Here is a 16,914-nt window from a genome sequence, read left to right as displayed (position 1 = left end):
GCGAACCTGAATGCTCCCATTCATGTGCTTCCAATTGACTCTGAGGGAGTGGAGAAAGAGTGTGGGCATTAGGGGGCTGCCTTACTTGTGACGGACTTGGGTTCGATCCCGGGCACTGTATACCGTTTCTTGACGACAGTCAGGAGTCATCTCTGAGCGCAGAATCAGGAGTAAGCCCAGAGCACCGCCAGGTGTAAGCCAGAAAACAAGCAACGAGACCCTTGGTTTTGGTTTGGTTTGGCTTCCCGGTTATGCCCAGCAGTGCTCAGGGATTACTTCCGGCTCTGCGCTCACTTCTGGTGGGGTTCGGGGGACCATATGGGGTGCCGGGAATCGAACCCCAGTCGGCCACATACAAGGTAGTACCCTACCCACTGTGATACCACTCGAGTCCCTCAAACAAACGTGATTTTATAACATATGGAAAATCTGTGAGAATGCTGCTACTGACAGGGAAATAATTTCCGTGTCTAACGGCAGATTTTCCATGGTCTTCTCCCTTTCATTCCCCACTCCTCAGGTCCTAGGGAAGTACTGTTTGGAAGATGTTTTACTCTATTTGTTAGTAACAGACACTCAGAGCTGCCTTGGCACCAGTGAATCATCGTAGTGGCCGCATGCTTGTTAAAAATAATTTCAAGTTTTGCTTTTTCTTAAAAAATTTTTCCAAGACTTCATTTGTGTTGCTTACTGTGGAATAAAGCCTGCCTGCCTGCCTGCCTGCCTGCCTGCCTGCCTTCCTTCCTTCCTTCCTTCCTTCCTTCCTTCCTTCCTTCCTTCCTTCCTCCCTCCCTCCCTCCCTTCCTCTGTCCCTCCCCTCCCCTCCCCTCTCCTCTCCTCTCCTCTCCTCCCGTCTCCTCCCCTCCCCTCTCCTCCCCTCCCTCTCCTCTCCCTCTGGGGTGGGAGCCATTACTTGGAGATGCTCAGGGCTTATTCCTGGCTCAGGAATCACTCCTGGTGGTGCTCAGGGGATCAGATGGGACGCTGAGAACGGAACCCAAGTTGGAGACATGCAAGGCAAACATCTAATCTGCTGTACTATTGCTCCAGCACCCAGAAAGCTCACCCTTCTGCCAGTCGGGGATTCCAGGAGAGAAGCAGCATTGGTACCCAGTACTGGCTTCTGTCAAGTCCTTTAAAGATATTTTTTTTCTGGAGCAATAATACAGCGTAGTCCAGAGGGTAGGGTGTTTGACTTGCACACAGCTGACCTGGGTTTGATTCCCAGCACCCCGTACCCTGCCAGGAATGACCCTTGAGCTCAGAGCCAGAGTAAGCTCTAAGCATCCCCCCAATAATTAAAATAAAATCAAATCATCATGGTTCCATATTAGTAGAAACTAGTAACTAAAATAAAATAAGAAGGATAACCCAGAAAAAAAGGTATTTTCTCTTTTAGTTTTCACAGCCTCCTGAGGAAGTACAATCTCTCCCTCTTTGGGGACAGTGACGAGATCAGTTTAGAAGGCAGATTAAAGACCCCCACGTCTAGGAGGTCCAGGGGGTAGCTGGGCTTCCTGCCACTCCCTGGCTTGCTAATTAACGAGCCCAGATCTCTGAGCGGTCACCCTGCTCTGGGTCTCTGGGTGCCTCAGGATGGTTAGTTTTTACCACTGAAGAACGGGTCATTGTTTTTTGGCAGTTGCTGTTGTTTTGGGTTTTGGGGTCATACCCAGCGATGCTCAGGGGTTATTTCTGACTCTGCACTCAGGAATTACTCCTGACTGTGCTCGGGGACCACAGGGGATGCTGGTAGGCCCCCTCCCCACTGGACTGCCACTCCAGCCCAAGAATGGGCTCATTGTTACAGGACTTCCCTGAGAATGGGCACGGCTCTCTGCTCAGTCCTGCTCTGCCGGGACTCCGCCAGCAGTCACCTTGGTCTCTTCGGAAATAAGTCCCCGTAAACCCCACCCCCACCCTATATAGACATGTGTATGTGTATATATATCTCAATGCTATATAGAATATATATGTTCTCCCTCCCTCCCTCTCTTTTTCTCTCTGTATTTCTTTTCTTTTTATTCTTTCTTTTTTTTTTCTTTTTGGGTCACACCTGGCGATGCACTCGGGAATTACTCCTGGCGGTGCTTGGGAGACCCTATGGGATGCTAGGAATCGAACCCCCGGGTCGGTCGTGTGCAAGACAAATGCCTTATGGGCTGCGCTATCCCTCCTGCCCTCTCTCTGTTTGTATCTTAACGATGTATTCACTTTCCTCTTTTACGCTGGAACTTTCTCTTCCTCTTGTTCCGCCGCCTGACGGTCTTAGTGGTGGTTGCTGCTGAAAGTCTGGGCTTCAGTTACACTTGGGTTCTGCTCCTTGGTGGCCCGGCCCTGCCTGACCTCCCCTCCCCTCCCGTTTCCTTCCCTCTTTTTCCCTCCCCTCCTTCCGGTCCCCTCCCTCCCTCCCTCCCTCTCTCTCTTCCCCTTTCCTGTCACAGCTGTGCCGCTGCCCGGTGGCTCAGCACAGTGCCAGCCTGAGGGTTCTCTCTGTGGGCACATCCTGAAAGATAAACTGCCAGGCAGTGCGTGCTGGGGGCGACAGGGGCCACACCCAGTGGCTCAGAGGAGCAAACTCAGGATCAGTGTCCATCCAGGCCTGCACCGCGGCCCTCTGAGCAACCCAGACTTTCCCCTGTCCAGGGAAGTGATGGCCTTGGCCCTTGCCGTCTTGCTCCTGGCCCAGATGGCCTGTTCTTTCCTCCCTGCTGACTCAGCCCATTGGTCCTCAAGGCTGTACCTGACTCATTCTTGCATCATCCGCTCACGGGGCCTGCAGGCGTCTGGATGACCGTTACTTGGGACTCCGATGGGTTCCAGGTTACCCTAGTGACAGCTGGAGGTGCGGGCTCGCCTACTAGGAATCTGGGCTGAATTATTTTTAGATTCCAGTGTTAATGTTTGTTAAAAAAAAAAAGTATTCCTGGTGTTGGTGTTGGTGTGTCTCTTAAACTTTGCTGTGGGACAGGAGAGTGAGACAGCCGTGACTCTTCCCCGCTACCCGGGAACTCCCTTCTCTTTTCTTCTTCTAAAAGGGGTGAATCCTTTTCCCCCCTGGACAGCAAGATGGTGGCTGCCTCGGAGCTCTTTGGAAAGCCAGGTATGATCTGGCAGTGACGGGGCAACTGAAATCTCATGGGAAGGGGGGTGTTCCCGGCTCGTCCTTCACGCCCGAATGAGGTCATGGGTTGCCCCCCACGAATGGCTCTCCAGCACGGCCATGTCTCCAGAGGCACAAGGACTTAATGCAGAGCCTGGCAGCTTGCGGCAGAAAAGTGAATGGACTATGCGTTAATCCACGCACCATGCCTCCAGAGCCACAGAAACCAATCTCATAATTATATTGCTCTTGGCAGAAATACTTTCAGGCTTAATAAATAAAATATCAGAAATCCAAAGTCGCATGGCCGTTATTGTGGCCGCACGATACCATTTGGTTCTTGTAACCAGCTGTAGAAAGCAAATTACTTCACAATAATAATTAGACCTTTTCAGCAGGTCTGATTTGGGGGTATAAACTCTAAACAATAATGGTGCATCTTTTGTCGAAACAATGAAATCAAAGTAGATAGAGTGCTAATTAGAATTGATCTGCCTCACAGTCATTGGGAGGGGTGAGGGGGGGTGTATTGGGGTTCTTGGTGGTGAAAAATAAGTACTGGTGAAGGGAAATGTGTTGGATCATTGCATGACCGAGACTTAAACCTGAAAGCTTTGTAACTTTTCCCACAATGATCCAATAAACGAATTAAAAAAAAATTACAAAACACACACAAAAAAATAAAAGGGGTGAATCCAAACCTCCCGGGCCCCTCAGCTGGTTGAGGCTTTGTCACTCGTACCCATGGCTCTCTGAGTCGTTTCTGTGTCCGGAGCTGTGTCTGGCGTCCAGATTACTGCCTCCGGCATCGCAGGGCCTTTTCAGTAGCTGCCCCTTGGGTACTCACGCGTTTGTCCCCAGTGGGGAGACTGGAGCACATTCCCGCAGGGTGAGTTGGCCGCAGAGCCTGCCAGCTGCCCATTTCCAGAGGTGCGGCCATCACATCTGGGGCCGGGGGTGAGCACAGGTCTCTGCTTCCCTCATCTGCCTGGAGCAGAAGTTTCAACGAAAACATCAGGGTGGGTGCGTGTGAACTGCAGTCAGATGAGCAAGTTACCATGGGCTGCAGATCCTGGAAGGCCATCCACTATATCCCCTTTACCTCCTCTGAACACTCAGTTCCTGTCCAGCATGGGGGCGGGGGGAGGGAGAGGGAAAGGCGGGGGGGGGGGGGGGGGGAGAGAGAGAGAGAAAGAGAGAGAGAGAGAGAGAGAAACAGGGAGAGACAGAGAGACCGAGAGACAGAGTTAGAGACACACAGAGACAAAGACAGACAGAGACAAAGAGAAAGAGAGAGACACAAAGACAGAGATAGATAGAGACAGAGACAGAGAGAGAAAGAGACAAAGAGAGATCAACGGAGAAAGAGACAGACAGACAGACAGACAGACAGACAGAGAGGAAAGAAATTGGGAGGGATTCTGGGGACATTCGTGCTGGGAAATGCACATTGGTGGAGGGATGGGTGTTGGAACATGCGTGACTGAAACTGTTTCATGAACAGCTTTGTGGGGTCTATCTCACAGTGATTTAATAATAAAATCTTAAATAAGTAAAGGACATCAAACATCAGACAACCAAAAAAAAAATCCCAGCAAGTTAGTGTCCAGTTGCCTGCAGCGTTCTCTGTGTGTGTGTGTGTGTGTGTGTGTGTGTGTGTCTGTATGTATGTGTGTATGGTCCCCTCTAATCCTGCAGCAGCGTCCCCTGTGGCTTTTCCTCTCCTGGGGCCTCGGTGCCCAGCGACTGGCATCTGAGCATGGCTGTCTTGACTCTCCTTGGCCCTCCCCGTTACCTGCACGCCCGGCGGAGTTCTTGCCTGAGGAACTGCTACATGGAGCCCCTGAGCGGCCCTGTGTGACGCTGACCTCCTGCAGGTCCTGCGTGCGTGGACTTGGTGGGGGCCCTGGGGACAAGCTGGAAGCCTGGGGAATCCAGTGGCCTGCGTGTTCCCCTGCAGGGGTTTTGGGGGGCTGTGTCTTAGGGGCTGCCCATGCCCGTGGGGCCTGGCTGTGTTGGCTGCGGGGACTGGGGGCCCTGCCTTGGGGTCACAGGTTGGGAGAGGACACCTTCCTCCTGTCCCTGCGACTGGACACGGGCCCTCCCTCAGACTGGGCTGCCGGGCCAACATGGGCGTCTCGGGCTGGGCAACATCTGAGTTCTTTGCTCTGTTTGTTAGGGTCACGCCTGGCAGTGCTCAGCGCTTACTCCTGGTTCAGTGCTTAGGAGGTCCCTCCGCGGTGCAGGGCCAGCACTGTCCAGTCCTCTCTCTAGCCCCTGAGGGGCGGCTGCGGGGACTTCCTTTGTCTGTCTCTGAATGGAGTGCTCATGGCCACCACAGAACTGTGCCTGCGAGGGACCTGCAGCCCCAGGTCAGGGCCCCACCCCCACCCGCCTGGAACTGGGAACTCCCCTCACTGCGTTGTTCTGCTGCCAACCTTGAGTCCAACTGGTGACCTGCCTGGCTACTCCCAGGCTGCCCGACCCTCGAGCGTGCCAGGCCTGTGTTCTCCCACTTAAGCTTTCTCTCCAGCCCCTGGATTTGTGTTCCATTTTGCTTGGGGGCCACGATTGGTAGTGCTCAGGGCTGACACCTGGCTCTGTGCTCAGGGCTTACTCCTGCTGGTGCTAGCTTCAGGAATGCAGAGGCTGGTAAGAGAAGCCCTGGGCTTTCAGAAGACACAGATGGGAGAGAAAGAAATGAGTGATGGGTGGGGGCTGAGCATGGGGCTCAGACTCTTGTCTGATCCTTCCTGTGGGAGAAAGTTGATCAGGAAATGCCTTAGGGAAGAGGAGGCACCTGGCAACCTGACTTCTTTATGTGTTTCCGTTTGTTGGGCCACACTCGACTGCTCTGGGCTGACTCCAGGCTCTGTGCTCAGGGATCACTCCTGGTAGGGCCCACTGTGGAGTGCCGGGGATGGAACCTGGCTGGGTTTGCCGTCTTATTATCATGATCTTTAAAACAATAAGCAAGTGGTTAATTTGTATCCGAGTTTCTGTGATTAGTAAGTCATTGCCCATCAACCTATCAGTAAAATAGGACACTCCAACTGGGTTTTATTTTGGTGTATTTCACTGTCACTTTAGGAAATTTTTTATTTTTTTACTTAATGTTTTTTATCTGCTACCTTCCTTTTGAATGAAGCTCAGTGAGAACAGAGATCTTTACTTTCTTATTCACTGCTCTCTCTCTGCTCTAGATAACTGTGAGCACACTCAGTTCATCTAGTGAATCCTCCTCCCTTCCCCAGTCCATGTTATCTATCTTATCCATCCGGCCATCCAACCATCTATCCACCCATCCATCTACTCATCCACCCACCCACCCTCCCAATCACCTATCCGGTCACCCACCCACCCACCTATCCATCCTTCCACCCATCCACCCATCTATCCATCCACCCACCCATCCATCCACCCACCCATCCATCCATCCACCCATCCATCCATCCACCCATCCACCCACCCACCCACCCACCCATCCATCCTTCCATCCATCCATCCTTCCATCCATCCATCCATCCATCCATCCATCCATCCATCCACCCATCCATCCATCCATCCATCCACCCACCCACCCACCCATCCATCCACCCATCCACCCACCCACCCATCCACCTATCCATCCATCCATCCATCCATCCATCCATCCATCCATCCATCCATCCATCTATCCATCCATCCATCCATCCACCCACCCACCCACCCATCCACCTATCCATCCATCCATCCACCTATCCATCCATCCATCCACCCACCCACCTACCCATTCATCCACCCATCCACCCACCCACCCACCCATCCACCTACCCACCCATCCATCCATCCATCCATCCATCCATCCATCCACCCACCCACCCACCCACCCATCCATCCATCCATCCATCCATCCACCCACCCACCCACCCACCCATCCATCCATCCATCCATCCATCCGCACCAGATGCCATTACTCAAGCTCACTCTGTCGTCTGTCCAATCTCTCTCTCTCCCAGTCCATGAGCTTAACTTATCAATCCATCCATCTATCCATTTATACATGACTGTATTCATCCTACCAAATCTTCCTCCCTCCTTGTTTTATATCTTCCTCTCTCATTCTCCAGTCCTGTTATCTGTCTTATCACTCCCTTGTCCATTCAACTGTCCATCCATGCCTGGATCACAGAAGGCTTTCCTACTAATCTCTCTAATGTGCCTCCCTCCCTGCATGTATGTGTCTTATCAGCCCTCTCATCCTTCCACCTTTATTTATTTATTGCTTTTTGGGCCACTCCCGGCAATGCACAGGGGTTACTCCTGGCTCTGCACTCAGTAATCACTCCTGATGGTGCTTGGGGACTTGTGGAATGCTGGGAACCATACCCGGGTTGGCCGCATGCAAGGCAAACGCCCTACCTGCTGTGCTATTGCTCCAGCCCATCCTTCCACCTTCTTCCCTCTCCCCTCCCATCCATGCCTCTGCCCATCCTTCTCTGCATCTGTCCTACTCCTTCTCTCTCTATCTGGCTATAAGATAATCTGACAAAGGAGTGATCTGCATTTCTCCTTAGGGTGTGGAGAGTTCTGATAGTCCCATTTATCTGATGGCTTCCCTGATCTTTCTTCCAGAGCCACTCACCCCATCCCAGGCCGCAAGAGCACTAGCTGCACACTTCCGGGTGTGAGATCCTGTTTCTCACCCCCTCGGTGCTGTGTTTCCTTCATCCAAGGGCTTGCTGCTTGAATGACAAAGACCCCTCCCGACCAGACCAGTGCCTTCCGATGAGTGAGTGATCACCCACATGTTCCTGCTCTTCTCTGGGGGTAAGTTTGAAGCAATCAAACATCCATCACTGAGACTCTCTGTGCATGTGTGTGTGTCTCATGCACGTCCCCAGGATGTTCTGTCTGTCCACTACTGCCCAGAGAGAGGCTTGGAGTCACGAGACACTTTGATCCTCGAGCAGGCAGACCCTGTTCGGGCGTGTTCTCTCTGGGGTTGTTGGGACAGGCGTCATCTGGGAGGTGTTGGTGGGAATGACACCCCTGGGACGTCCGAGCCTGGTGGTGTCACACTCACTGCAACCCAGGTCCCAGCCGTGCTGACAAGAATCTTGACTGTGCTGATTCTTGAATAGTTGGGCTGGGAACTGGACGTCTCCACTTCCATGTGGGCTTTGCTTTCTGTCTGTGAATTCTGGATTCATGGAGTCATCAAGCCATGGGGTCACCCTCCTCCCAACACCCTCCTCCACCACACACACACACACACACACACACACACACACACACATATACACACACACACCCCTGAGATGGCCACCCTGCCACCTATCACCTATTTTTTAAAACCTATTTTTTATAATCCTATTTTTAATATTATATATATTTTATATATTTGTATATTTTTATAACCCTATTTTTAAAAATTATTTTTAGTGAAACACCATGAGGTACAGTTGTAGATTTACAATTTTTTGTGCTTGGGTTTAGATTATACAATGATCAAATACCCAGTCCTCCACCAGTGCCCATTTCCTACCACCACGGATCCCAGTATCCCTCCCACCTCCCATTCCCCCATCCCCCCGATCCCAACCTGCCTCTGTGGCAGGGCATTCCCCCTTTGTTCTCTCTCTCCTTTTGGGTGTTGTGGTCTGCAAAAGAGGCATTGAGTGGCAAACATGTTCAGTCCATAGTCTACTTTCGACATGCATCTCCCCTCCTGGGAGGATCCTCCAAACACCTTTTATTTGGTGCTCCCTTCTCTATCTGAGCTGCCCTTTCCCCTAGAATGCCTGGCTGGCCTCTAAGCTATGGAGTAATCCTCCTGGTGTTATACCCCTATTTTTAAAAAATTTTATTTTTATAAGGTTGTTCACAATAATTTATTACATTCAATATTCCAACACCAATCCCACCATCATTATACCTCACCCACCACCATTATTTCCAATTTTCCCAACCATCACCCAAGCCTGCCCCAAGAACAGGCCTTAAATGATTTATTTTGTATTGCTTATTATGAATAATTCTCTAAAAATGATCAAAACAGGTGTCCTTAGAAGAAAGTGTGTAAAGAGTGTTTTATCTCATCCTGAGCCATTGAGCCCTTATACAATAAGAGATGAGTTATACAGGTTGAACCTTGTATGCTAATATATATATATTTAATATTTTATTTGTTTGTTTGCTTTTTGGTCACACCCAGCGATGCACAGGGGTTATTCCTGGTTCATGCAGTCAGGAATTACTCCTGGCCGTGCTAGGGGGACCATATGGGATGCTGAGGATTGAACCCAGGTCCGCCGTGTGCAAGGCAAACGCCCTACCCACTGTGCTATCACTCCAGTCTCAATGCTAATATATATAAATATATTTTTAATTGAGATTGGTTGCCTTCTCACCTTCCATCCTATCCAACGTGTGCCACTCCTGGTAATTACTACTCCCGTGTGGTGAGAATCAGTAGTATAGAGAACGAGATGTCGCATGCTCCAGGAATTCTAAAAGGTAAAGGTAAAGGTAAAGGCCCTCCCGTTGATCGTCGATTTGCTCGAGCGGGCCCAGTAACGTCTCCATTGGAGACTTTGTTGTTACTGTGTCTGGCATATCGAATACTCTCGGTAGCTTGCCGGGCTCTCCGAGAGGGGCGGAGGAATCGAACTCGGGTCGGCCATGTTGGCCGCTTGTAAGGCGAACGCCCTACCGCTGTGCTATCGCTCCAGCCCAGGAATTCTAAAATTTTAAATAAGGTGATAGAGCTGGGGTTAAACTGTTAACTGAGGGGCTGGAGAGATAGCACAGCAGGTAGGGTGTTTGCCTTGCACACAGCCGACCCGAGTTCGATTCCCAGCATCCCATATGGTCCCCTGAACACCGCCAGGAGTAATTCCTGAGTGCATGAGCCAGGAGGAACCCCTGTGCAACGCTGGGTGTGACCCAAAAAGCAAACAACAACAACAAAAACAAAACAAAATAAAACCTGTTAACTGAATGGTGTTCATGGGGTCTGAGGCATCTCGGCAGCTTGTTGCTCTCTTCGGAGATTTCTTTGTGTGTCTCTGGGTCATGGTTGATCACCCTATTTTAATTCTCTGCTGAGTGCTTGTCCTCCTGGATGTTTCCGCCTTCATATGGGTTGATCAGCTGGGGGCCGAGAGGTCTGGGGCGCGTGGAGCGTGCTGTGGGCTGGACACGTGAGGCTTCTACGGTTCCGTGGTGCTTGTGGCGTGAGATCTTGCAGTCCCCGTGTAGTGAGAAGTTTGTGCACCTTGGGAATTCTGAAGAGTTCATTTTGTCCTTTTTGTTTGTTTTTGGGGCTTCCTAGCTGGGTCTCAGGGACTCAGGGTTTGTTCCTGTTGGTACTCAGCCTCTCTTCAGCCTACTGACTTGGAAACTGTTCGGTGCCAGGGATAGAAGCTGGCATGTGCCTCACTCCGTTGGGCTGGCTCTGGAACCCCTGTTCAGCTCTCATGGTATTTGATAGATAGTGAAGTTTTATTTTATTTATATTTATTTTACAAATTTTTATCTCATTCTTGCTTTGGACAACTTGGCAGGTTACTGAATGTAACCTGCCCACACGGCAGAGTCTTGGCAAACTCCCCGTGGCGTACCCAGTATGCCAAATACCAGTAACAGTGATGGGTCTCATTCTCCTAACCCTGAAAGAGCCTTGAATGTGGCACTTTTTGGAATCTCAGGGCTAGGACGAAGGAGACGTTACTGGGGCCTGCTCGAGGCAATCAGCGAACAACAGGATGATCTTGATCCTGTTTATTTTAGGTCACACCCAATGATGCTCAGGGATTGTTTCTAGCGGTGCTTAGGGGACCGTATGGGATACCAGGGATTCAGCCTGGGTCCGCTGTGTGCAGGGCAAGCCCCCTACCCGATGCCCTAGCGCTCCGGCCCCTTCCTAGTTATTTTGAACATGATTGCTGCTTCATGGGATGGCCAAGTTCAGTGTAGCAGTCCACGTAGATTCCCTTAACATCTCCAGCTTGAGTTGCAAATTGAAATGCTGGGATGCTGTCTGAAATCTGCTTTCAGATACCACCACCCCCCCCCCCCCCAGCAAGAGATGGTTTTATCAGTTTCATAGCCACTGTTGACATAAGCATGCAGATTTGACACACCCCAGAGAATGGAGGCTTTTTGTTTGTTTGTTTATTTGTTTAATTTTTGGGTCACACCCGGTTGATGCACAGGGGTTACTCCTGGCTCTGCCCTCAAGAATTACTCCTGGCGGTGCTCGGGGGACCATATGGGATGCTGGGAATCGAACACCCCCACCCCCCGTTTGCAAGGCAAAGGCCCTACCCGCTGTGCTATCACTGCAGCCCAATTCTGGAGGGTTTTGCAGTCAGTGTGAATCCTGTGTCCCATGGCCTAGAGGAACGGAGTGACCAGGCAGGTTTGAAACTTGGGTGTCTCCATTTCTTCTGTAGAACAGGCTGAGAGAAACAGTCTCCTCAGGCAAAGACGTTGATGCGGTTTGTTCGTGGTCATTGCTTCACGAGTGCGCTGTGTCACAGATCGGCCACGGAGGCTGAGCTGAGTGATGATACTTCTGGCGGTGTTTGGAGGTGGTGGTGGGACTCGGGGACGTGACCTTCCAACTCCTGAGATGATGGGGCATAGGACGGCCGGATGGATCGAAACCCCAGTGCCTTTGCAGATTGCTCGTTCCCTCCCGTGTCCGCCCTGTTGCCCCCGGGTCCCTGCTCGCTGCCACTCCCAGCTATGTAGACTCAAGCATGGTGACCTTCAGCAGTGCACAGGCTTCCTTGGGCCACTTACATCTGCCTGTGAAATAGGAATCGGGACACAGTGGGACAGGGTTGCCCGAGAGTTAACCAAGAAGTTCCCTGTCACCGCTCAGCCTGGCGCTGAAGGATCTGTGACCTCCTTCTCTCTGGACCTTGACCTTGACCTTGAGATTTCCACCAAGGGTGGCCAGAGTTGGCAGCTGCATGCCGCTCACAAGGAGGGAGTCACAGAATGTCGGCAGAGAAGGTCGCAGACTGGGTCGCGGGTGGAGACCGAGCAGGTGTTGAGGCCCCAGCCTTTGCCCATGTGACTCGCGTCCTGCAGCCTGAGGATTTTTCCGCGAGCTCTTTTGTTAGGGGCGCCCCATTGTCCCTGAAACTGCTGGAGCCGCAGACCCAGCGCAGGGGCGGACCCACAGTGGGCACCCGTGCCAGTGTGGATGAGGAATGTCAACCAGGTTCCTCCCTGTCAAATTGGGAAACTTGACGGAAAAGCCGCCGTTGCTGTTTTTCAGGCACGCGGCTCTCTGGGGATCGTGGAAGTAGTCTTGTGGTGGGCACTGGCCTGGAGACATAGGGGCTGTTTGATGGTCAGTGCCTCCTCCAGCAGGGGCGCCCTGCCGGCTCTTCATCCTGGGCCACCCCAGCTGCCCAGTACTGCCGGTCCCGGAGGCCCCGTGCACACAGAGAAGCCACATAGACATGGGACAGCTGGGGTGTGGCCGCCGTCAGCGGGTGGCAGGATCTCTGTTGTGGACTGTGCTCAGGTGCGTTGGCCTCAGTGCCCACTTCTCCTCGCCGTCTCCTCCGCACGGATGTCACTTGCCTGCTCTCTTTACACAAGTGGCCTTCCTTAGAGGAGACGTAAGGAGGAAACTGGAAAAGTGTTTTCTGTTTCCGGATTAGTCGGGAAAACTCCGGCTCTTTCTGTAGGGCTTCCTAGTTTCAAGAACAGGCGTAGAGAGCGTCTCCTCTGCCTGCTGTCAAACCCTGGCACAGCCCTCAGGCCTGCTTGATCCCAACAACCTTGAAGGTGTGCGAGTGAGAGGCTCCTCCGGACAGTCTGGCTACCCCCTCCACACACACACAGCTCCTGGGGCTGGACTGAGGAAGGCTGACCTTTCCCTGTCCCCCCCCCCCCCTTCTCAAGACAGTGGGGAGCTGCAGTGAGGCCCCTTTCTCCAGGGGATCCCTGCTTCTCTTCCCAGAAGTCCTGGCCCGCACCAGACAGGTAAGAGTCTGAGATCTCAGGGTTGGGTGTTGCCAAGAGTGGGACAGAGAGAAAGCGCCGTGTTTTAGGCTGGGTTTGCTCCCCTGTACCGTACATGGTCCCCGAGCCCTGCCAGGGATGCTCCCTGAGCACAGAGCCTCAAGTAACCCCTGAGCACTGCAGTGTATGGTCCAAAAACAGAGAGAGAGAGAGAGAGAGAGAGAGAGAGAGAGAGAGAGAGAGAGAGAGAGAGCAGAGACAGACAGAGAGAGAGACAGAGTGAGAGAGGAGGGACGGAGGGAGGGAGAGAGGGAGGGAGGGAGGGAGGGAGGGAAGGAGGTGGGGAGGAGAGGGAGGGAAGGGGAGAGTCTGCTGGCGGAGGGTATGCAGGGCGGAGGATGAGGGTGTGCTGGAGAGGGTATGGGGGAGGGAGGGTGTGCCAGGGTGTATGGGGGAGGTTGTGTTGGGGGGTGTGCAGGGGTGGGAGAGGGTGTGCTGGGGGAGGGTTGCTGAGGCAGGAGGGACCGGAAGGGGAGGGCCGAATGCCCAGTGAAGGCCGGGCTGAATGAGTAGGCTCCAGAGGTGATGACGGAGGGGTGGAGTTCCCTCTCGGTCCACACCTGCTCCCCAGTAGAACTGGGTCCCCAGGGGACACCCCCGATGCACTCTCAAGAATTTGGATTCGATTATCCTCTGAATTCAGTGGATCAAGACCCCTTCGTGTAGACCCTTTGTCTCAGGCCGCTGCAGAGCAGAGCTGTGGTGGGTCCCGCCCAACCCTCCCAGGTGGACGAAGCTCATGGACTTAGTCGCCAGTACTGACCTCCCAGGATTTCACAAGCACGTTTTTTTTTTTTCCCCAGAATGACTTTTTTTTTCTGCCCAAATTTTTGTTTCACTTGGCTGGAATTCACTCTGCCGTTTTATTTCTCGGCACCATGAATTCCACCCCCCCCCCCCCCCCCCACGCTCTATTTAAACACTGTGGTTTACAAAGTCGTTCCTGATGATCTGTTACAGACATTCATGTTCTAGCCCTAATCCTACCACCACCGGCACCTTCCCTCCAGCCCTGCCCTCATTTCCCGACCGTCCCTTAAGCCTGTCCCCACAGCAGACCCTAGATCGTTTATAATGTTTGTTACTACTAAATGGCTAATAAAATTCTCAAAAAAAAATGTTTAAGGAAAAGAAAATGTGTGAAGATTGTTGTATCTCACCGTAAGGACATTCAGCCCTTGTCGGAGGCTTTACTGAGCGGTTGCTGCTAGCTGGGCCTTCTGTATTGATGCTTTTGTTAATTGACCGTAGTTGGCTTCTACGTCACATTCCCATCCAACCTGGCGTCCTCCTGCTGGGATGTTAGGATTGTAGGTTTTGGAGGTGTTGCCACAGAAAATCCGGGAAAATTAACTGGGCAGTGAGCTTCCCTGGTGGAGGTGGTGGAATGTGGGTGTGGCTGCCGAGGCTTCTGGAAGGAGATGGGGAGTCGACACCCCCACCCCAACTCCAAGAACGCCCAGAGTTTTCAGACAAAAACACTCCGATGTACCTGAAAGTTTTGGCATTTTGGCTTCTCTGTGGAGCTGAGTCACAAGGCGGCCGAGTCCGGAACTTGGCATGGAGAAGCTGTTGGGGTGTGAGTGCGGTTGTGGGGGGCATTGGGAGGTTGAGGACTGGCCGGCCCCCCTCCTCGGATTCCCCGCAGGTCTCAGCTGGGGACCCCTGTAATTTTTGCAGCTAGTTGATCTCATTGACATTTAATCATGAGTCTCTGAAGCAGTCGGCATCGTGATTTTCAGTACAGACTGTATTTGAACTAAATAATGTATTTGCAGCTTAATTAATACAGATTTACCTTAAAATATTTCCTGTTGCTTATGAAGAAGTGAATCTATGTAATTTCAAAATTCAGAATTTTCATGCATTAGTAATAGGTATCAAAGTGTAATTAGTTTAGGGTGTAATGAGCTATGGGGAAAATTTTAATAAAGATGTGGTTTTAATCTTAAATTTTGTTTTTATTTTTTCCTTTTCTTTTTCTTTAATAAATCACCATGAGATACAGTTACAGACTTACAAACTTTCATGATTACATTTCAGTCATACAATGATCGAGTACCCGTCCCTCCACCAGTGCCCATTCTCCACCATCAATATTCCCAGTATCCTTCCCACCCACCCCCATCCCCCCATCCCACCCTGCCTCTATGGCAGGCACATTCCCTTATACTCTCTCTCCTTTGCGGTGTTACGGTTTGCAATACAGAAACTAAGTGGCCTTAATTTTGTTTTTAAACCATAACTGATGTACTCAGGGGACCATATGGGATGCTAGGGACTGAACCTGTATTGGCCATGTTCAAGGCGAGTGTCCTGCTCCCTGTACTGTCGCTCTGGCTCCTTAAATCTTTTTTGAGGGGAGGGGATGGGGTAGGGACTTGTATTACAACTGGCGATGCTCAGGGGTTCGTCCTGGCTCTGCACTCAGGAATCACTCTTGGCGGTGCTTGGGGGACTATATGGGATGTCTGGGATTGAACCTGGGCCATCTGTGTTCAAGGCAAATGCCCTCCCTGTTGGCCTGTTCTCTGCTTATCCCCACATAAATCTTAATATGTTTATGTAACCTAGTATTTGCTCATTCTTGTGTAAGTAATTAAATGATCATTTGGTTAAATGACTTGAGTTTTGCTTGGCAACGAACAGCACTAACAAGATCCCTGGAAGTGGCGTATCCATCCGTCTCTCTCGGGCCTACGACAGCGCCGCAGAGCCACTGCTGTCCTGCATTTGACAGATCCCAAACCTGGGAAGTTAAGTGGTGATGACCGAGTCACATCAGGGCGGGCCGTCCCGGGGCCTGGGCCTGGCCACCTGGCCTCTAGGACATGGCTAGTGTCATGAATTGGTTATGCATTCACCTTGGCTGGAAGTGTCACCCGTGGGAAGGGACTCCCTCAAACCAGAGTTGTGATGGCGTCTGTCACCCTGCTCGTCCCGCCGTTCTCGGGCTCATTTGGGAGCCTTTGGGGTCAGACATAGATTTGCTACATTTGCAGCTTTTTGTGGAGCTGGGAGAAAAGTTCCTATCCCAAGCAGTCTTTATTGGGGCACCTTAATAGTTCCTGGGGTTCCCTGGGGCCTCCCTGGCAATACTCCCCCTGGCAGTGTGGGCCTTGCCAGGCCAGAGTCACCCCTTGCATTGATACTCAGGTAGGTGTGGCTGGGGGGACTTCCAGGTATTTGGGGCCCGAGGTATTTGGGGTCAATCCTGGGTCCGCAGACACGGGCACAGGTGCCAGCCCTCTGCTGAGCTCCTCCTCGCCCAGGAAATATTTCCCTTGACCCGGGATTGTCAGTGACATCCATATTTCACATGCTGCTTTCTTGGTTTGGGCCACACCTGACAGTGCTCGGGGCTTCCTCCTGCCTCTGTGCTTGGGGGTCAGTCTTGATCAGTGTCGGGGGGCTTATGTGGTGCAGGGGATCGAACCCAGGCCAGCCATGGGCAAGGCAAGTGCTATACTTTATACTTTCTCTTTTAAGAAAATTGTTTTTAATTGAATCGCAGTGACTTGCTAAGTCACCAAGGTATTCATGACTGAGTGTCCGGTGTGCGGTATCCCAACCCCTGTCCCTTCAGCGGTGTCCACTTCCCTTCTGCCATTGTCCCCTCCTGACCACCCCCCTCCCCTGCCCCCTGTCTGCCTCTATGACAGGCAGAATTTCTTTTTTTGTTTTTCCTTTAGGGAACTGTGGTTTGCAATCCTGTTATTGAAAGGGCATCAAGCATATCACTGGACCTTCTTTTAGCACCTAGCCCTCGCCAACAGTGACCA

Source organism: Sorex fumeus, unplaced genomic scaffold (genome assembly GCF_029834395.1).
Source record: "Sorex fumeus unplaced genomic scaffold, SorFum_2.1 ptg000061l, whole genome shotgun sequence".
Classification (NCBI taxonomy): Eukaryota; Metazoa; Chordata; class Mammalia; order Eulipotyphla; family Soricidae; genus Sorex; species Sorex fumeus.
The sequence above is the reverse complement of the archived record's forward strand: the minus strand, read 5'-3'. Positions refer to the sequence as shown.